Here is a 6381-nt window from a genome sequence, read left to right as displayed (position 1 = left end):
CAGCCGCCTGGCCCCCAGTAACACAGCTACATTCAGCCGCCTCATCCCCAGTAACACAGCTACATACAGCCGCCTCGCTCCCAGTAACACAGCTACATACAGCCGCCTCATCCCCAGTAACACAGCTACATACAGCCGCCTTGCTCCCAGTAACACAGCTACATACAGCTGCCTCATCCCCAGTAACACAGCTACATACAGCCGCCTCATCCAGAGTAACACAGCTACACACAGCCGCCTCATCCCCAGTAACACAGCCGCCTCATCCCCAGCAACACAGCTACATACAGCCGCCTTGCCCCCAGTAACACAGCTACATACAGCCGCCTCGCCCCAGTAACACAGCTACATACAGCCGCCTCGCCCCCAGTAACACAGCTACATACAGCCGCCTCGCCCCCAGTAACACAGCTACATACAGCCGCCTCGCCCCCAGTAACACAACTACATACAGCCGCCTCGCCCCCAGTAACACAGCTACATACAGTCGCCTCATCCCCAGTAACACAGCTACATACAGCCGCCTCATCCCCAGTAAAACATCTTTATATCTACCTTCACCCCTACCAGATATGCAGTCCCATGTAACATACACCACAGCCCGCATATATCCACAGCATATACACAGTAGATGCATATATACACATATATACACAGTATATACACAGTAGATGCATATATATACATATATACACAGAATATACACAGTATATACACAGTAGATGCATATATACACATATATACACAGTATATACACAGTAGATGCATATATACACATATATACACAGTAGATGCATATATACACATATATACACAGTATATACACAGTAGATGCATATATACACATATATACACAGTATATCCACAGTAGATGCATATATACACAGTATATACACAATAGATGCATATATACACATATATACACAGTATATACACAGTAGATGCATATATACACAGTATATACACAGTGGATGCATATATACACATATATTACACATATATACACAGTAGATGCATATATATACATATATACACACGCAAATACATATATACACACAAAAACATTTTTATATACTTACATTTCCGGTTGACCGTCCGTGGCGGGTGTTCGAGCGGGTGGGGGTCTTGCGGGTGCTTGTTCGGCCGGGGGGGTGGGGCGACGGTCGGACTGTTGCTTGTACGGGCGCGGGGGGGGGGGGGGGTTCGCTTGTTTGGCGGGGGAGGAGGTGGCGGGGGGACCGTGTTGCGGAGGGTGGAGTTACTGAGGGTGGGTGCTTTTTCCAGCGGGGGGCTGCGGGAGGTGCTTTTTCCGGCGGGGGTGGCGGGAGTACTAGCGGGGCTGCGGGGCGGCCATGCGGGGTGTGGGCGGGATTGGAGGCGGTCAGCTTTGCCGGGGGGCGTGTGGCTCAGCCTTGCAGGGGAATAGGCGGAGGGCGGGCGTGGGGCGGTAAGCTTGACCATGCAAGCGGGTAGGGAGGCTGTGACCTGTGCCGGGGGGCGGGCATGTGGCACTGGCAGTCTCCTGTGCCGGGGATGCGGCCAGGCTTCATGACGGCTCAGGAGGGGAGGCGCGGGGGTGGCATCTGGTGGGGGCCCCCTGGGGGGGCAAGATGGTGGGGGCCCCGGGGCTCGAGCCCCGGGAGCCCCGCCTATAATCCGGCCCTGCCCCTGCCAATACACATGAGTGACAGCCTGTGTAATGATGTACATTCCTGGTGCTGGCTCCTCTATGTGCTTCCTGGTGCTCGCTGCCACACCCCCTGAAGCCTGTGTGTATGAGATACTCCTATACACATGAGTGACAGCCTGTATAATCATGTGACACTCCTGGTGCTGGCTGCTCTATGTGCTTCCTGGTTCTGGCTGCCATGCCCCCTGCAGCGTGTGTGTATGAGATACTCCTATACACATGACTGACAACCTGCATAATAATGTGACACTCCTGGTGCTGGCTCCTCTATGTGCTTCCTGGTTCTGGCTGCCATGCCCCCTGCAGCGTGTGTGTATGAGATACTCCTATACACATGATTGACAACCTGCATAGTGATGTGACACTCCTGGTGCTGGCTCCTCTATGTGCTTCCTTGTGCTGGTGCCCCTTGCAGCCTATGTGTATGAGATACTCCTATACACATGACTGACAGCCTGTTTAATGATGTGACACTCCTGGTGCTGGCTCCTCTATGTGCTTCCTGGTGCTGGTGCCCCCTGCAGCCAGTGGGACACATTTACTATGGTCCGTATGGCAGTTTTCTGGGGGATTTTGTACATTCTTTTAGGTGCAAACTGCTTGCACATGTATTTAAGAAGTGCCTGCGCCACATAGGTGCCTCACGTGACTTCATGTTGCGGCTGCACTATTCTTCATGCAACACAAATTTCATCTCTGAAATTAGTGCTCTGTTGCTCAGTCAGACCGTGTACACATTTAACATGCACAGTCCGACAGAAGATGTGTTGCACGCCCATGTTAAAGGTGCACCAAAGAAAAAGTGTTGGAGCTGTGCAGGGCGCCCCAATTCATGAATCTGGCACTGTTTTTAGTAAATATGCCCCTGTGTATATAAGAGATGCAACTGCTACAGGATGCAGCCATGTGTTTGGGAGAAGAGAATATGGCAGGTGCTTGTGTCTGTGTCTCTACCTACCAACTTGCTGATGTTGGTGTCTCACAGGCAGCAGATAAAGCACTAGCATTGCTTTACACACAGACATGAGCAGGTAACAGGGGTGACATCACTTTGTCCATGTGCCCAGCTTCATTTGCATAATAAAGAAAATATGATTTTAGTATGACTAATGTATAAATGAACTCGATAAAGACTGGGATGGAATCCCTGTTAGCTGCTCTAACAGGTAGTGTTGACAGAAATAGTTACAGAGACCTGATGACAGGTGTCCTTTAATATTCGGTAGAGGTGACATCTTTCCTTTACTCTTTGGGTCAGTCTGAACACAGAGATAACCCATTCACTTTATATAGTTTAGTTAAACGGGTTGGCCACTTGCAGAATTTCAGGTAAGTTACCAATATACATCTATGAACCCCTTATCTCCGCATCTGTTTTCCAAATTAATGCCCAGGGCATTTTTGTGTTTTTTTGTTTTTTTTGTCAATTCCTTCATCAAGCTATAACTTTTTTATTTTTTGGTCACTGTAGTTGTATAGAGTCTTGTTTTTAATAGCACAATTTAGAACTCATATGCCCTACTGGTGAACGTTTATTAAAGTGAACCTTTCACCAGGAATATCATTTTTAGCTAATGACATTAGCCTCTACTATACTGATTTTAAAAATGCCTTTATCAGCATTCTGAATCAATTCAGTACTTTATATAAATTTAATTCACATTTACCTGGCTCTCTGCCAGTAGCATGTGGTGAGGGAAGGCAAAGCTGCCCCCTCTCTACATCCTGTCTTATGCGAAGAGCAGGCAGGGGAGGGAGAGGGATGGTGTGGAGGAGAGGAAGAATGCAGGAGGAGACACAAGCTGCAGCGCCCCACCCCCCCTTCTAGGACTCACCACATACTGCTGGCAGGGAGCCAGGTAAGGTAAAATATACTATAATAAACTACTGCAATGATCCAGAATGTTGACCAAGGCATTTTTTAAATCAACATAGCATAGGCTACTGGAATCTGTCACCAGCTAAAAATGACATTCCTGGTGAGAGGTTGGCTTTAACAATAAAATGTTCTGCCTATATTGTTGATACAAAATAACATAATTACCTTTTTCACTGGGTCAATATGCATCCAGTGATACCAAATTTATAGGGTTATTTTTTAAATCCCCTTTTACATAATGAAACACATTTACATGAGATCATTTGATCTCATACATAATTCACTCCACTACTTATGTATTGTAATGTATACATTACATTTGTCCTAATCGATCCTGGGCTGCTGTGCAACACCATTGGCACCCTGCAGCTGCTTAGACACCACGGTCATTGGGGTTAAATACCCGGGATTGGAGCTTTTCCAATCCTGGGTATTATTGCCAGGGGCTGTGATAACTGTGCCCGGGACTTGCAAAACCCAATACAATACACTTCTTACATGCTGTCGTAGAAAGGTGGCACACCAGAAGAAGTACCTTTAATGAAAACCATAAAAAGACAATGCAGCGGTCATTAAGCGGTTAAAAGTTCTGCACTGCTTCTCTTGATATGTAAAGTGCGGCCTCCTAGACATTCCTGACTAAAATGGCTGCAGATGGAAAGTTATGTGATCTGTACATGAACAATCTCCCTGTCAGGACCTTATGATTGTTTTCATGACTATAAGATCAAAGTCCTGGCAGGGACAGCAACTCCAGACTTCATCTTTATTGAGGTTGTAAAAATAAACATGCAGTGTACACACATGGACAGTCATGGCCCTTATGGAGACTTAGGCTAGTCACAATCACGGCTGGTTAGCCCTTCTCTGCATTTATGGGGCTTACTCTTACTCTGCTGCCTGACAGATCCTGTCTCTAGCAAGATCTGCCACTGTGCAAGTCAGCCTATTGCATCTGAGCTCTCTTCTCTCCAGCGGAAGTACCGTATATACTCGTGTATAAGCCGAGTTTTTCAGCACAAAAAATGTGCTGAAAAACCTCACCTCAGCTTATACACGAGTCAATTTAAAAAAAAAAAAAAAATTAATACTCACCCTCCGGCACCCGGATCCTCGGCGGTGGCTCCCGCTTCTCTCTGCTTTCCTCACTAGCCGGCAGTCGCGTCCATGCGGCGGTGTCACCGCTGATGACGTCATCGGCGGCGACACCGCCACATCATAGTGCATGCCCGCCAGCAGCTCGCACGGACGCGACTGCCGGCTAGTGACGAAAGAAAAGTACCGGGAGCCGCCACGGAGGACCGGGAGCCGCGCCAAGTATCAAACATGAGTATTAAGTTTATTTTTTTTTATTAGCTTGACATACTGGGGGCACACTGTATACCACTTGGGGCAGGCTGTACACCACTTGGGGCAGGCTGTATACCACTTGGGGCAGGGCACGCTGTATACCACTTGGGGCAGGGCACGCTGTATACCACTTGGGGCAGGGCACGCTGTATACCACTTGGGGCAGGGCAGGCTGTATACCACTTGGGGCAGGGCAGGCTGTATACCACTTGGGGCAGGGCACGCTGTATACCACTTGGGGCAGGCTGTATACTAATTGGGGCAGGGCAGGCTGTATACCACTAGGGGCACCCTGTATACCACTAGGGGCACCCTGTATACCACTAGGGGCAGGCTGTATACTACTTGGGGCTGGCTGTATACCTCTTGGGGCAGGGCAGGCTGTAAACTACTTGGAGCAAGGCAGGCTGTATTCTACTTGGGGCTGGCTGTATACTACTTGGGGCTGGCTGTATACTACTTTGGGCTGGCTGTATACTACAGGGGGCTGGCTGGCTGTAAACTACATGGGGACTGGCTGGCTGTATACTACATGGGGGCTGGCTGACTGTGTACTACACCCTTGGCTTATACTCGAGTCAATAGGTTTTTCCGCTTCTCTCTGCTTTCTTCACTAGCCGGCAGTCGCGTCCATGCGGCGGTGTCGCCGCTGATGACGTAATCGGCGGCGACACTGCCACATCATAGTGCGCGCCCGCCGGCAGCTCGCACGGACGCAACGGCTAGTGAAGAAAGAAAAGTACCGGGAGCCGCCACCGGGGACCGGGAGCCGTGCCGAGTATCAAACGTGAGTATTAAGTTTATTTTTTTTTTATTAGCTTGGTATACTGGGGGCACACTGTATACGACTTGGGGCACGCTGTATACCACTTGGGGCACGCTGTATACCACTTGGGGCAGGCTGTACACCACTTGGGGCAGGCTGTACACCACTTGGGGCAGGCTGTATACCACTTGGGCAGGGCACGCTGTATACCACTTGGGCAGGGCACGCTGTATACCACTTGGGCAGGGCACGCTGTATACCACTTGGGGCAGGGCACGCTGTATACCACTTGGGGCAGGGCACGCTGTATACCACTTGGGGCAGGGCACGCTGTATACCACTTGGGGCAGGGCACGCTGTATACCACTTGGGGCAGGCTGTATACTAATTGGGGCAGGCTGTATACCACTAGGGGCATGCTGTATACCACTAGGGGCAGGCTGTATACTACTTGGGACAGGCTGTATATCACTTGGGGTTGGCTGTATACCACTTGGGGCTGGCTGTATACCACTTGGGGCAGGGCAGGCTGTATACCACTTGGGGCAGGGCAGGCTGTATACCACTTGGGGCAGGGCAGGCTGTATACTACTTGGGGCAGGGCTGGCTGTATACCACTTGGGGCTGGCTGTATACCACTTGGGGCAGGGCAGGCTGTATACTACTTGGGGCAGGGCAGGCTGTATACTACTTGGG

Source organism: Engystomops pustulosus, chromosome 5, assembly GCF_040894005.1.
Source record: "Engystomops pustulosus chromosome 5, aEngPut4.maternal, whole genome shotgun sequence".
NCBI classification, from domain to species: Eukaryota; Metazoa; Chordata; class Amphibia; order Anura; family Leptodactylidae; genus Engystomops; species Engystomops pustulosus.
Note: the sequence above shows the minus strand (reverse complement) of the source record.